This window comes from Cyprinodon variegatus, unplaced genomic scaffold, assembly GCF_000732505.1.
Source record: "Cyprinodon variegatus isolate N-32 unplaced genomic scaffold, C_variegatus-1.0 Scaffold15, whole genome shotgun sequence".
NCBI classification, from domain to species: domain Eukaryota; kingdom Metazoa; phylum Chordata; class Actinopteri; order Cyprinodontiformes; family Cyprinodontidae; genus Cyprinodon; species Cyprinodon variegatus.
The window spans coordinates 1,396,409-1,413,313 of record NW_015150468.1 but is presented as its reverse complement, the minus strand read 5'-3'; the positions used below and the strand labels follow the sequence as shown (position 1 = coordinate 1,413,313).

Here is a 16,905-nt window from a genome sequence, read left to right as displayed (position 1 = left end):
TCATATCATAGATTTTGTCTTTGGCCACTGTGCACTTAGGTTTAATGCCTGAAATTGCATGTTATACATTCACTTACTGGACCAAGATCTATATTGTGTTTTTGATGTGTGCAGGTAGAAAGCTTGTCCTAATTCCTAGGCATGTGCTTATGATAGAGAATAAAGCCTAATTTTATTATGATTGAAACTAAGCCGGTATTGATTTGGTTTGGTCTGGTTATGTAGTACAAACTAAGGTTAGACTTCTTTCCTCCATTATTTTACTATGTGTTTTTGTTAAAAATTAAATCACCAGCAAATAGCTGTGTTATAAAAAGGAACGTATTGGTAGTCGCTGCACAATAGGATTCAAGGGCAATATTTGTCAAATATTGAACTTGTTAATTTGAGCACAGAGGCTAAACATCACAGAAAAAGTTGGACATTCAGATGAGAAAGAGATGAGCTGTCCATTACTGTGATGATGGTAAATAAAAGGAAATGGGGATTAGTTGCAACAAATCTTTAGGTTGCTAATAATAACATTGTGGTTGCCTGTTTACTCTGGAAACAAGCATAACTCCCGTTTTTTGGGGATTCTGTATTTGATGCTAAAACCGTCCTAAGTGTGTGCCTTGCTTTATTATACAAGTGAAACCTCTACCACATAATTACTTTCCATTTACCTTAAGGTCAACTTCTGCTCAGAATATTTAGAGGAGAATATTGAATAAACCATATTCTCCTTATTTTCTTTACATCTTTACAATCTCACTGCAGGTAGATAGAATATACATGCTATGGGCTTTTGAATCTCATGCCAATCATTTATTAGGCGGTTGAATATAACTTATGAAAGGAGTTCATCTAAATATTGTATCCTAGCAGAACTTTGTGGTTATACTGTTTTGAAACCATTGTTATTTTAATGACTACTAATGGAGTCTCACTTCTCAGAGAAACACCATCCAACTAAACTCATGCTTACTTCTTCTAAAGCTTTCAATACTCACTTAAAATCTAAAATCTTTAACAAGGAACAATTTACCCTGTTATTATTTCTGTCTTGGGTCTTATACTATCAATTATAAAAGTTGGGTTGGCATCTGTTATCTCTGCATTGATTCATTATTTTGGTCCTTGTTTTGATTCCCTAGTGGCACAGTGTTTCCCTTGTAAAGTTAGATGTAGAGGCTTTAATAGCTATAGGTGCAGAAAATGTAAAATGTTCAATGCTGTATCTGAATTTTTTTCAAGTCTTTTTGGACAAGTCTGCTTAAGGTGTAAAAAAAAAAAAAGGGGGGGGGGGGCTTCTTTGAGCCAAAAAGCCATACCTTCGATCACACAAGCTGCTTCCTGAGAGCACATGCAAGTTTCAGCTTGATGCCAGTATTTGAAAAGACATCTTTGAATGTGAGAATTTATTTTTCCCCAGTCCAGAGAGCTTGTTACCTTGACAACAGCAGAAGATTCATAGCACAGGGGGCTGAGCGTGTGAGCAGAGCCTACCACGGCATGGCTGTGCCGAATAAACAAGCGCTGTCGCTAACTGTGTCACGAGTGCTGCTGCTGCCCTCTCACTGCAGATCCCATTCCCTCCCATCTCCCTTACTTCCCTATTTTTCTCGCTTTCTTTTGATATCAGGCTTTTATTTAGCAGTTTCCATTATCATGTGACACACTCCCTCTTTACACATCTACTAGCTACACCTTTTTCTGTCTCTTTTTTTAATAACGTTCCCTTTCATAAAGCCCATCACTTTTCCCCTGTTTACTTTTCTATAATCAGTTTTAAGGCTTTATCTCACTAAAAGTGTGTTTATTAAAGATCAGAGTGCTTAGATAAATGTCACTGGTTTGCCTGTGTGTGTCGGCCGCTCGTGCTGGAGATATGGAGGAATGGTTTTCTCTCATCCCTCCCTGCAGAAACCAGAGTAATCAATAATGTAGATGTTTTTGAAGAGCAGCAGTGTGGTGTGCATCTCTTTATTTCTCTCCTCCCCCAGCCTGTCCCACCGCTCTCCCCCATCTCTGCCTCCACACCCTCCAGTGTAAGGTTTCCCCCTTTAGTGTTTGTGCATAGAGGAGCAGATGACTGAATCTAATTAGTGAAGCTGTTACAATAAGGCCTGATACCTGATGCTTTGACGTATTGCTGGCTGAACCCTGGCTGTTATTACTGGGCTTCTATGGCTTCCTTTTGTTTGTTTGGTTTCATATTCAGTTTTAATGTAGGGTGGGGTTCATCACTAATATCACTGACATGACTGCAGAGCCCATCATTGAGCTGTCTGATAATCATCCTTGGGGCATAACCTGGGTCTATTTTAAATTGTTTGTATTATAAAAGCTCCAGAAACTGTGCAGTCTTCCTGTTAAATTCAGCGTCATTTTAATGACTTGGTTTTATAGAAGCTTGGAATCTGATGCACAGATGTCCACGTTTTACCTCTATGGATTTCTGTAAATACACTGGTAACATCTTACCTTGAAGCAGTTAATGGGAAGGATGTGTTGGTCTGCTGCTGATGGCGTGGGTGGTTCTGATTTCTGAAGGTTGTTTATTATTTGTTTAAAGTCCATAGCTTCTTTGCTGCCTTTGCATAGAGATGTGCTGTGTGTTCTACATTCCTTAGCAAAGTTTCAGCAGGAAGTTGATCAGGAAAATTTCAGTAATTAATGTGAAATTAGCACTCTGTCCAGATTGGATGGTTATTCTTACACCGTCTGCTTTGGAGAGTTTATGCCTTTGTTTCTTCATACCTTTATAACCAGTATTTTACTTAGAGATCTGATGTTAAGGGTCCATAGTGTTGAATCGGTTCCACGTGTTACCTTTTTTTTTTTTTTTTATCTGAAAGTCTCTTTAATATAACATCAGTAATATAGCAAGTGTGTTGCAAAACCATAACACTTAACCTCCTGTTAGTTAGTTGAGATGCTGTTTAGGAACCTGATTACTATTAAAGCAGCTTTAAACCAGAACCTGGAGATAACCCCATGTATATTATTCTTAGACCCTGCTAAAATGTGTTTGCATAACCTCAGATATTTTCTGATCTGTTACTTCTGCATTTGCACTTGTTTGAAATTGACTAATTATACCATGCCCGTTTTGCCCAATGCCTTTCATTGCAGCTTAAACGGGTAGTTTGTTTCAAAAGCAGCTGCTTAAGTTTGTACACAAGTTTAAAGTATGCAAAAATACTTAGGATCATTTACATTTTAATTTGATCTCTATTTGACATTTCACGTGTTATCTTGTAATCTTCTGTAGCTGTATTCTTCTACGTGTCGTTGTTGAATAAATGTTTTTGATAAAAGCCATCAAGGCTTCTAAGAATCAGCTGCTGTTTACTTTGGGATGATTAGTCTGAGTTTATTTAGCTAGTTACTTAAAGGTTGTTTTTTTTTTTTTTAAAGCTGGATAATAAATGTTGTTTTCAAAGAATTTTAGTATATTTATTTTACCACGGGATCCTGACATTGCTTCAGGCGCCATGACACAGTTATTTTCTGGGTTTAAGTGAAAAGATTCATCTTTATCTGCAGTCATAGTCTGTCAGCATCAAAGACACTCCCTCATTCTTCCTGAAGGTCACTGTTAAAAGCAGGGCTGGTGTCATCAGCTCAGTTTCTCTTACAGCGGTGTAGTGGAAAGCTTATAGGACAGCGAACATTTATCAGTGCCAGTGTTTGACACTCAGAGCGTTGTGGCTAAATCCACCTTAAAACATACGGCTGTCCTACTTGGATTTGGGAACTTTAAACATGTGAACCAGATCGAGGTGTAGCATGTTCCCTAATGAGACGGTTGTGTTGCTTTTTTTTCTATAATGATGAAAAGGTTTTCTTTCTGTTCTATTAGGTATATACGCAGGTGTCATACCTGAAGTGTAAATTTAGTTTGTATGAAACCTGCAGCTTGAGTTTACTAATGTATAGATGATGTATATTTTTACTGGCCATTTGATTAAGGATAAGATTAATCTTTTTCCAGTAATGTAAAGTCAGCAGGCTTTGTCTGTCCACTAAATGTGCTACTCTTTATTTGGGTAACTGTGTTGATGCATTTCTTTCTGACTTATTTAGGTGTAGCACTTATTTATCTACATCTACTACATGGGGCGTGTAGTATCACTGTCCTATTGGCTGGTTTCAGCAATATTCATTTAAAATGTCATCACTATGTGGGAGTTTTTCAATGTCTTCAGACTGCAGGAGGGGACTAGTCATACAGTGAAGATGTTGCTGGTAAATAATGGTCTTTGTTATCTTGAAATGTTGGGTCGCAGTAAAAGCAAGCAATCTTACATCCTTTGACTTGGATTATTCCGAGACATATCAATATTACTCTTACTTCAGTACCAGACTGAGATAACAAGAAAAGTCTTTCCATCATGCTGCCCTATTTACCATACTTTATAGTTTGGTGAGAATCTCTGAAACTCTGTAATTTAGGTCTTACTTTTTCAACAGAAGAGTTTTCTTTATATAAACCTCATACTGTTTTATTCTTGGGATATAAAACATGGGGTACACAAACACTTTGTTTCTCAGATACATTAGAATAGATCATCAATGAATTCCAAAACCCTTACTTTTCTGTGTAGATATTTTTCAAAAATGGGAAATTCTCCAAGCTGTTTGAGTTCATGAAAGAAATGACAAACTGGTTAAATAATAGCTCTTTGTAACTGAACTCTGAGAAACCTGCGTATGATTATTCTCCTGGAGGGGATGACTCCTCTGATCAGGCAGCACGCTGAATGTTTGAACTATGTTTTCAAGCCAAACTTCAGATCTGGGTCCTTTTCCCACCAATCAATGTCTCTTTAAGGTAATTCAAAATAAAGGCTTAAAAACGCATCATTTTAGAAAGATTTTCAAGCTAAAATGCACGTTGCTAAAGCAAGAACTTTAGTTGGTTAAAGGTTAAGTTTCCTTCAAATGTTCCTAATCAAGGAAGCTTTCAAGTAAAGCTGAATGGAAAGTTCCAATAAACTCACTAAAATTTTTCAAAGAAGTTTGTATGCTTGCTTAAAGTGTTTTTTTTTGGCTCTGCTGTCTACGTCTTCCTGGATGTTGTTATTATGTACGTTGACATAGCTGGTAGCAAAATCACCATTACGAACTGACATTTTAACGTAAGAACAACTTCACTCATAGCAGTTCACTCATTAAAACACTACTCCACTCTCTGCTGATCTGTTGTCATTGTTAGATTGCAGCCTCTACTTCCATTTACTACATCCATGCGTGGCGACATAATATGGATCACGATGTCGGACGCCTTTCAGGTGCGAGGTTAACGCAATTAAAACCAAATAGAAAATGCAAATTCCTTTTTCTTTTCCTTTTTTCAAACATTTAAACATTTTCTTAAAATTAGAATTTCTGTTGAATGGAAACATGGCTACTGATGTTTTTATCCGTTTGTCTAGACCTGTGATTTAAAGTTCAGTCTTTTTTTGGTTTTTAACTTTCATTAAAAGGGAAGTCCTGATTCAATAATAATATTAGAAATCGTCTGTTATTAGCCAAACTGCGAATATCAGAATATATATGCCTGCATCTACATATTTTTTATTAACAGGCTGATAGAAACACTCATTTTATCCACATTTGTCACGTTTAAGTAAACCAATGGTTAATAATAAATAATAATAAATATCTTGGTGGTTCTTATTATTTTTGTTGTTGACAATTGTTCTCTGATAATATCACTTAACTAAGCCTTTTTTAAGTAGTAAAAACATGCTCGAATCTCTGATATATTTGGTTAATATTTGTATTGGCCAATAACCTAAGCTACAATATCAGTACTGTAATGTAAAGAAAAAGTTGTGTCGAGAGAAAGGAGGTTGTTTTATCAAACGGGGAACATTGAGGACAGCCCTGAGCAGTGGGTCTTCAGTCAAAGGCGTTTCCTCCGTTACAAGACTTCCTTCCTGTTTGCAGCTTTTAACATCTACAACAATTCATTGGAGAAAAAACAAACAAACAAAAAAAACTATGTTTCACAGCATTGAATGTCCCTTTGGGATCAATAAAGTATTTGTGAAGAGAATTGAACTTTGTAAGTGTATATTGAATTAAATTAATAATAGATCAGGACGTCCCTACAACTTTTTCCCAAATCAAAGCTTGGGAAATTAGTGCATGTGTTTTTTACTAACTGGGGCCTTTTATGAAGATTTTTTTCCTCTGGCTCCAGCTGTTTATTTTTGGTCCTTGGCTAGTCTGTGTTATCCATAGCATCTTGGTTCCTGTCTGCAGCAGGATACGTCCTATATGTTCTTTTCCTGTTCACATGCCATGGAATGTTTCTCTATAGTGTCTTCCTGCAGCCCCTGAGGTTCGCTGAAGTTGAAATTAAGACTTTTTTTTTTAAAGAATTGATTGAAGGTTAAGAATTTGTATAATACAAACACAAAGAAAACATCTATAATGCATAGAGGAATTTAAAATGACTCTGCTTTACCTTTATTTAATAAATAGAAGTAAATTCCGGGGGATCTAGACACCTCTGTTAAAATGCAAAGTTTTTACTTTTGTTAAGTACAAAAAAATCTCTTAGAGGGGAAAAATAAGAAAGCTAAAACGACCTGGATGTACTGGCTGGCACACCCTCAACTATTACTTTACTGAATAGCCTTTAGCTTTCATTTTCAGCATTCAGTCTTCAGGAGTCGGTTGGCATGTTTCATCCTGACTTGTTGAACGAATGGGATACCTCTGTTAGGCAGCAGAAGGTTTCCAACTGTATTAGACTGTGAGGACATGTTTACTCTCTGAGGCTAATGGAGCTTTTGGCTTATGGCAAGAACTATTTTCGGGAATCTCGTGACAATTCATCTTGCAAGTTAAAGGTTGACCACCAACTGACTGGCATTTGGAACCGTTTGGTTTCGTTCACTTTGATGAAAGGTGCTGTTTTAAAGAAAAGTTGCGTCAGATCACGATACTTCAATAGCTTATTTTTGATACTGGAATTTTTTTAATTTGAGGTTATGTTTTATAATTGTGGTCAAAGGGTGCGGTTTGGTTTCAGGTTTTAAAAAGGCTTGGATTTATTTTTTTCAGCTTCTGCTGTATTCATTTAAAGGTTTGCAAAGGTTGCAGTAATCTGTTTACATCCAGATACATGCAAACTTTTATATTTGCAAAATCTTCCACCAGACCAATTTGCTTTTGTTTTCAGTTGAATAGTATTGGACATATTTCTCTCAAAATTACGAAAAATTGTTATTTCAACAGACTTCTCGCTGCAGTTGACTTTTCTTTTAGATTTTGGCTATTTTTTTCCAGTGTCTTTTTCATCACTGGTCATGCTCACCTAAGTGATCTGTTATTTGTTTACTCATCCTGATAAATTGTTTGTGTTCTCTGTTCCAAATCCATATTGAAAGGTCGTATTGTGTCTTTACCTGAATTATTTCCTTCCACCAGTCTTGTCCTTCCTACTGGGGAAAACCCCCGAGGATCAGCTGCAGTACATACACGAACATGCATCTTACAATCATCCTCATTACTACTCAAAGCCATCCCAAAGAGGTCTGGCCTTAATCCTGTTTCAGTCCCACCTGCCACCCTTCCTGTTCTAAAGCTGACAACTAGATGCTACTTGCCAGTGGTCTTAAATCCCTCTGTGATGAAACAAATGTGGGTTCAGACTGAGATGATGGTGGTGGTGGTGGTGGGAGGGTGTTACCCATAATTATTGGAATGTCAGCCCAACACTGGGCCTCTGTTAAATATCCTCACATGTCCTCCTGCCTAAATCCTGATTAAGGCCTTGCTCTTGTTGTGTAGTAGAGGAGGGCATTAGGGGGAAGGGCCGCTTAGTTCACAGTTTCTTTTTTTTTTTTATGTTGGGACCTTACATTATAAGAGATAATTAAATGTGACAGATATGATGCTTCAATAAGAATGATCAAAATTGAATTTTTACTGTTTATTTTTTGTACCAGTATAATTTAAAGTTGTAGACTCTCTTTTAGCTCTGAAGTTCTGAGTGCAGCAGTTTTGGTTCTTGGGCCACAATTCGGTATGAAAGCATTTAATTATCACTGAAGCTAATTTAATGTTCAACTAAATCATTATCCTTTCCTCCTTATGTAGTTCCTACACTTTGTGATTTTTTTCAACCCTACATTACTATTTGAAGAGTATTTAATGGCACTCTGTTGTGTGGAATTCCTAATATTTTGACATTAAATTAGAAGCGTGAACATTGTACAATCACAGTTTAGTGCTTAACACTTATGACGTGAGAATAAAATGCGGTTCAGTGAAATTGGTATTGAACATGTATGTATTGTGATATATATTGATATTGATTTTCTACGCAGCCCTACCTAGTGCTGATGTATTTACCGGAGATATTATAAGCAATTTTAGATTTACCACATTGCTTCATTTAATTTTTCAAACAGTTTATGAATGTTGAATATAAAACTTGCACTCCTCAAAATAGGAGAAAGACCCTGAGAATTATTATTGTCATTTAAGTTAAAAAGAATTTCTTTATTTGGTGTTAAAGGCTGTTTGGATATCATGATATCATTTTATGGTGGTGTTTACGCAAGTATATTATTAGTATAACGTTTATTTTTATTCTTGGTTACACTACAGTCAAATGCAGAGACTAGATTTGGTGTGAGTAGATTGGTTTTCTAGTTCTGCATGACATAAGGTGGTTTTTCACTGTGGTAACTTTTTAAAGAGCCTGAGTAAATATCTGAGACCTTTTTTCTGCACCTCTTATTTTCACAGCAGAAACCAGGTCCAGTCATTGACAGGCAAGGGAGGCAGTGCTTTCTGGTTGTATTCTAAGCTTTATGAGGAAAACAGAACATTCAGATAATATTATGGAATATCCCTGTGAAAGTATTGCCTCTGATAGACCTACAGTTTCATCTCTTTCTAAACTCGGTCATTTAAATCAGGGTTTTCCAAACTCAGTTCTATACATTTTAGATGAACCTGATAAACCAGACTAAATGTGAGATTAAATGTGTAATTTAGTCTGGCCCCGATGAATGAGACATCGGAAGATTGTTAATGAGAACAACCCATTGTTTTTCAAACCATGTCTGTGCCTATTGGCCAACGCTCTGACCAATGAGAGCGACTGTGACGTAGTAAGCACGACAGAAAGCTGGTGGGGGAGTGTAAACAAACAGCCTGTCGAGTAAACGGCGAATACGTCCTTCTAAACAATGAACGACCGTAGAGCCTCTTCCTGCTCACGTTTCAACAAAAACCCCAAGTCTAATCCTTCCAAATCTGATTCCAAGCCTGAGTCAAAAGAGAACTCTTCAATAGTTGTCATCTTCCTTTTTGTGCTTTATCCAGCGTCGCACAGCTTTGTCGTCACGCCCTGAAAACCCTGCCCGCTTTGCATCCAGACATTTAAAACACATCTCTGCGCTGTTGTTGACCCGCCAGTTCTAGGGCCTGGGGCATTGATCGAGGCCAGACCACTCGCAGGCAAAAATGATTTTAGCCTCTGGCGGGTGGGGCTAGTTTACTAGGCTACATTTTACACATTTTGTCTATGCTCCAGCACACCTGCATTAAAGGATTACATTACCTACTCAGAAGCCACCAAGGGCTGCAGAGGCCTGTAAATCACTGTTATTTAAGTCAGGTGTGTGAAGGCAGGGAAATACCCAAGACATGCCGGACAGTGGGTCCTGAGGACACACTGATTTGGAACCTGTCATGTTTCAGTATTAAGGATGTCAAAAGCCCATGCAGATGGTCAAGTGTATTACTTTGAGGTGAAGTAGTCCAAGCTTCCAAATATTTAGACGCAGTCAGTCCTTTGCTGAGGTTATAAAACGCGCTGATGTTGTGACGACTTTAATTCATCATTTAATGCAGCTCTATTGATGGTACATAGCTGAGGCCTTATAGAAAAACTGTAACTTTTGACCCAAGTGTTTGCTTAATTTATGATTAAGATTATTTTTCAGGTTAATATACAACACTCAGTGTGTAAGGATGCTCATTAGCGGCTGATCCTCTCAAAAACTCCATGTTGCTTGAGAGGGTTTGATCCATCACTGAATGAGCCTCGTCACCCTGAGAGCCTCTTCCAGGCAGTCTGAGCTCCCCTTAAATTACAACTTGCGTTACTTCAGAGCCACACATCCGCAGACATATATTTGAAAATCCTTTTTAAGAAAGGCATGCTAAAGAGCCGTGGGATGTGAAGGGGTGAGGGTTGAAAACAGTGTCAGCTGATTGACAACAGCATCCTAGCTCACACTACACTAACAACCCATTTTAGATCAGGAGGATGAAGCATAGTCCGTTTCATCACTTTTCAATACATTTTCAGTGTTTGTTTTTATCATCTTCATAATTAATGTTCGATAGCATTTAGGTCTGGTGAGAGACTGAAACAGAACTAATGTCAGAAAAGGTATTTTAGGGGTAAGTAGTTCTTTGACACCGAGAGCTTTTTAAGCTGAAAGTTGTTGTTGGGCAACAAAACAGATAAGACACTTACCTGGTCAGACATATTTGATTTTCTGATGTAGACCTCAATCTGTGGCCGTGTCTTTACAAGTTACTCCATGAATTCTCAATCCGCTTCTCTAAAGTGGTCTGCTGTCAGATTCTAAAACACAAACTGTTTATTTTTTGCAACTGTGGCCTTTAGGGGAGCTAAACCTGGAAGATACAGATTTAGTGACCTTAGTGGCTAAAAGTTACATATTGTTGCTTTAAGAAATAACAAGCTATGGCTACTGACAACTTTCTGACTTAGAAATGAATTTGTTTTAGTTTATAACTTCAAAACATATGTATATATAGGGTATATAATATGGCATAGAATCCAGTATAGGATTGGTAATTTTGTGGGTTGCTCTATCAGCTAAAGGCAAGTTTAAGATTCTCTATATTCCAGTTAACAATGAATCAACTACTAAATTATTTGACGATTATTTGAATTATTGAGCTGATTAATTGTTTCAGCTGTAGTTATAACAATAATAATAATATACGATTAGACGGATTACATTCACAACGAACATAACATTTGAATAAATCTGGCACAACATCCCAGTCTTGACCCAAAAACCACTACATGATGCTAAGCCATCTCTGTCCCGTGTTCTCCTACTAAGCCTAACTTTGACTCCTGGAACAGTTGGGTGATTGAAAACTCCTGTTAGTTTTTTATTTATTAGCACATCAAGGTTTTTATCTTTAGGCTGGATAATCTCTTTTATATGTGGTGCAGGAAGACCTATCCAGTTTTGAGAGAACCAGATCTGCGGGAGAAGTTAAAATCTGGAAGAATCTTGAGAATAATGCTCCAATTCCTTTTTTTGCAATTCAACACGTAGTCCCCAACAGTCCAGCTGTTACATACATTAATAAGGAGACAGAATCTCATATTTTTATGTTTTTCTTCAGTCAAAGGCTGCCGGGCATTTATTAGCATTACTTGGCTTTGATGTTTAAATTAACATTTAATGAAAGTTCCGGTGCATTTATGTCTAGATTCTTCTACTTTCTGAACCAGTTCTCGCATTTTAATTGGATTTGGCTAAAAATCTTATTTTCCTTATTTTTTCTTTTAGCTGTACAAATTCTGCAAGTGACCGTTTTTCATGTCCAGCTATAAATTGGACAGAATTTAGCCACATTTTTGCATTTGCGATTGAAGCAATTTACTTTAAATGAACATCCTTTGGGCTTGGCTACAAAAGGCCTGTTTCAAAAGTTGGTGAATTGTGTTATTTTTATTGTTTACAATGTTAGTATAGTACTCAGCGTAAGTCTGTGCCATAGATGTATTCCTCTCAACATCCAATAGCTTTAATGGGGTTTAGATTTACTATCAACTTTGAAAATCCAACCGCAGCGCTTGGCTAATTCAGTTCATGAAAAGGATCTTGATGCAGACACAATTTCATCAGCCTTAAAATATTGACCTTCCTAACATCTCCTAGACGGACATCTCTCTTGAGTCACAGAGATATTGGATAGCCCATCATGAATTTCTATAATTCTATAATTTTTCTGTTTTTAGAGCCCTTATTAACGCAAGAACAAAATATATCATGATAAAATATCTACGGTAAAACTATTTGGGGAAACTTGAGGGAGTTAGCAAATTTTACAGATTAAAATAAAACAGGTGCAGTTGCATCTCTTCACTCGGTTGCTTATCATTCTGCAATCAAACCTTGCTGTATTGCCTTGGGCCCTTATCTGGTTCCCTGAAATGATAGGATTACCTTACATATACCACCTGCCTTATTCAAGTCAGAAAAAGCTTTTTCATCGTACCTTGCCTTGTCTCAATTGTATGCATGATCAAATATGTAAAACATGTTTTCCTAAAGAAATACAAGTTTCGATTGAGTCTGTCATCAACTTCAAAGGTCACATGTAAAGGCCGTCCTGAAATGTATAAGTTGTTTATATGTAAAATAATAAAAAATACTATAATGGGGTGCACCTTAGAATTCAAATTCCTTTTGGTTTCGCTGTCTGTATGATTTACAAAAGGACAAGACCGAGGTAGTGATCTTGCATACCTGTATAGCTCAGCAGCACATTGATGTTTTTTGGTCATTTTCAGTGTGCCTTATGTGTGTGGGAGTACTGATCCTGGAAGGTGAAACGTGATCCTTTGCTTCCACACACAGGGCCACATCTATGGCTAAGAATGTGTGACAGTCTGTGTTGTGTCTGAAGTTAATGCTGTTTTTTTTATTATCTTGTTTTTCAGGATTCTGTGGACGCTGCTGCAGCAGGTGTTTTTTTTTTTTTTTTCCCCTCTATTTGGATTTTAGCCCACTGACATTCTCGCACAGCCATGGAATCGGTAGGTTCAAAAATATATTTTAGATAACTTTCATGCTTTGGCTATTTGTGCTGAGACATTCTTAAAGCTTGTTCTATTAATTGAGAAGCTGGGTTATTCGGTATCATATAGCATGTGTGTATGGGCATGCAATATTGAGTGTGTTCCATTAAATGCTTTTAATTTATTTATTTTATTTCCTTACAAATATAGCCCTTAATCGAACATTTTTCAGGTGAAATATGTTTTTTGTCAGTGAAATTATGGTGTCTGTTTTGTGCAAAAACATTCAGCACCAGTTTGCTCTCAGTAAGGGTATCTGCCTTACTCCGTATTGTTAAACATGCAAGAGTTTGTAATTGCATGAGATGCCTGTACCAGCAGGCAGGCAGGCTGAAAGCACAGTAGTATTGAGCTCTATCCACTGGAATGCATGCATTAAGAATGAGGCTTAGTGCGTGCCTAACCTCTGCTTTCCTGTCCCTTTGTCATAGGCCGTGTGTGCCCGTCTGTTTCATAGACTATAAAAAGTAGGTCACAGCCTCAGTAGTGCAGAACTAGCATGTGTCCAACAAAGGTCCTGCAAATCCCCCAGTCTGTGTCACACATACAGTACACATACAGAAAAAAATTTGTTTAGCATATAAAACCTTACGTATGTTTCTTGGGGTTAACTTAGATTAAATCTGCATAGCTGAAGCAGTTGGTTTTACACTTAATATTACCACAGCTTGACTAGTATTGACAACATACTTTTAGAAGGGAAATAAGTGTAAAATGGAAATGCACATAGAGGCCTCAGTGAGATAATGTTCTAATTAAAAATAAATTATTTGAGATTTGTTTTTATAGTAATATGTAGCTGGGATTTAATTATGCTGGTGACACCAGCAGCTGCTTTAACCCCAGGCTCACACCGACTCCGGTCTTACCGTTGCGGTGCGGTGGGTGCGGCGCCGCAGTGATTCCAAGTCATTAAAAAGACGTAAACCTCTCTCACCGGCTGCTGAGCTGTCCGGCTGCGGTTACCGAGACACTCCGGCGCTGCAGAAAATTCCGCAAGAAAGCTATCCTTGCGGCGTGCCGGAGCCCTCCGCAACAAGCTCTCGCAAAAATCCTTTATTTGGGCCGTGTTATCGCGTGAAGTTACGTGAACTCAAGTGAACTTCTGTTAAATCTCCGGACCTGTTGCCGGAGCCGCAGAGCCGCACCGCACCGTAGTCAAAAGGGCGGTGTGAGAGGGGGTGTGCGGGAGTTGCGGTCTCTGTCGGCTCGGTAACCGCACCGGAGCCAGTGTGAGCAAGGGGTGACTCTTACCTTTTTTTCCCCGTATAACTATCTTCTTAACACGACAATTACACATTTAAATGACAAAAAAGGAAAAAACTCTCTACTCCAGGGAAGCTGTGCGCTTTCCATTGGGGAAAAATAAATAAATCTACGCCTCAGTTTTCAGTTTGTTCCATTGTGCGCATTCAGATAAACATATAAAAATAGATAAAAAACGTTTAATGTCTCACAACATAGTCAGGACAACTGGGAAAGACAACTGGGTCTGTGCAGGTGGTTAACAGTATAACTTTGCCCACAGAGTCATCTGCAAATGTATATCATCCATCGCCATTTGTTGGACGGCCGAATATCGGTTGTAAAATTGTTGCAAAACGCCCACCCTAGTGGGAAAAATATCTGGTCCATTTAAAGTGGAAAAAAAAATTTAGCAAGAAACTGACTCACGTTGATAAGAAATGATAATGTCCATATGACACAAAGCCAGTTTTGGTGTGTGTTTGCGTGAAGTGTTTCTTTTTTTTTTTTTTACCACATTTCCACTGGTTATGCAGTGTACTGCCCCCTGTGTCTTGGAAGACTACTGCGCCAATGTCGGCATCTAGAAGAACTCCCTACAGCTCTCGATCAGGCTTGCACCCTTTCAGGGGAGTCCTGTGTCACACCTTGGAGCGTAACTATAACTGAGCCTCTATTCCCCCTCTATCTATTAGTCTCCCTCCATCTGGCTGAGCAGCACCAGTGAGGGATGTTTTTAGTTTAGATTTGAATGCTCTTTATAACTTATTTCTGTCAGTGGAAACTAAACACAAAGCTTATTATAGTGCAAGAAGTTGGATATAAGCTGTGTGTACGCATGTTCATCCGGGGACTGGTTAAACCCACTCACTCACACACTCAGTCTCACTCAGCCTCTGCCCCTCTTCTCCTTCCATCCCTCATGTGATTCCAGTCACATGCTTTCAAGGCAGGCTGCTCAGTAAATCAGAATCAGAGCTTTATTTTTAACTGCTTTAAATCCTCAACCTGGTCTCATGGGTTGCAGAACCAAGTGATGGCTGGTCTCTGTTTTTGTTTTTTTTCCCAGTCTGTGCCAATACTCTCCTCAGGCTGCTAACTGCGTTTTATGTTATGATGAGCCCTTAGTAAACTGAATGCTAACATGTACAACAACATGATGTAAAAAGAGGTGTGTGTGTGTGTATGTATAAATATATATATATATAGCGCCATGGATAATGATAACACAACTTTTTTCATTGTTCAGGGAAAAAAAACCCAAAAACAAATGGCCAACAGACTGCAAGTATGTGTGAAATGTGCGGTTGCATGTGCTGCTAAGTTTTTTTTTTACCCTGCTTCTGTGATGCCGTCTTGAACTCTGTTAGCACACAGAGTTAAAGAACTTGAGCCTCTTTATTGGTTCATGACCAAAGGTCCTTCCATGCAACAAGCAAACGAAGCCGTAATTGGAAGTAGAGGACTAAAGAAGCTACCACTGGCCCAGTTGTAGGCGTATGTCAAGCGTGTGTCCTCTGAATCATTAGCATCAAAAACACGTTGGCTGGAGAAATCCAATCTGGTGGTATCAGAAATCAGTGCGGCCCAATACACTTAATTCTCTCTAAACCTGCACTTATTCCCATAAATACAGTTAGGTCATTGCCAAACGTCCAATTTAAAATGTTTGTGTAACTTGATTGAATGATGATGGTGAAGTGATTTAAAGGTTCCTGTATATGCAGCTTTGTTTGCCAAACAAAGTCATATGCATATCAGTATAAATGCACTCATCAGCATAATAGCATTGGAAATCATTGATGTGAGGCAATAGTCTTTTCTGCCTGTGTCAAGTAGTGTGCACATAGGGACTGATACCATTCACATTAGAACTGATAGAACGGTACCGATGTTAAGTAGCAGGAAATCAGTGTTGCTACCTAATTTCAGGACTGTGCTTTAACAGTCGGCTTACTTACCTGAAGCAGAGAAACTGATGATGTGGCTGCTTCCATTTTATCGTCACTGTTTTAAATAGAAAATGTTCTCCCATGTTGCTGAATAGATGAAGCAAGGTGTGCTAACTGTGCTGAATGCAGGGTTTTGAGCCCTAGATCTGAGGCTGTCACAAATTGTGCACTCTTGTATTCAAACAGTTCTGGTCTCAAATACTACAGCAGGTGTAATGTGTTTGCCATTTCTAAAAGTGAAGCCATACTCCAGAACAAAAAACCAAAGCAAACATGGCTAATAGATAGCGTTCGGAAGTCATCACTGTCTTGTACTGTAATGCTGTAATTCATGTCCGGCACAGAAAATCTCTTTCTCTAACCCTCCTTCCATATTATGTTAGCTACATGAACTTAGTAATCAGAATAAGTGGCTAATTGGGGTTAAAATGTCTTGTATAAACACACCAGTCAAAATATTTTAAATCGAATACAATTGTAATTGAACTGAGAGGGTTTGTTTATGCTCATTGACAATCCGATCAGCCTAGAATGCTTGTCAGGCTCAAGTTGTTTTTGAATGAGGCAGACTGTGCACCCCGCTTTAAAGGGACTTGTTTCTCCTCTGCGTGGCTAGATGCTATCAGACTATTCCTACTGGCTAGTTCACATGACATTTCTACTCTGATCGGCCATTTTATTCACATTACTTATGTCGTTATAAAAGGTGCAGCCTTGGCATTGTTCGTTTCTTTATTTAATCCAGATATTAATTTGATTTGTATATATATCTATTAGGGGTGGAACGGTTCACAAAATCCACGGTTCGGTTCGATTCACGGTTTCTGGTCA

At 38.1% G+C, this 16,905-nt stretch overlaps 1 protein-coding gene across 2 annotated transcripts in view; it reads left to right on the top strand.

Moving 5' to 3' along the window:
- Positions 1-16,905, top strand: part of ankrd11 (ankyrin repeat domain 11) — a 117,327-nt gene that overhangs the window by 20,125 nt on the left and 80,297 nt on the right. For both annotated transcript variants that reach the window (XM_015384556.1, XM_015384548.1), the window contains exon 2: positions 12,740-12,835. The gene's annotated coding sequence lies outside the window, so the exon portion shown is untranslated. The remainder of the gene's footprint in view (positions 1-12,739; positions 12,836-16,905) is intronic.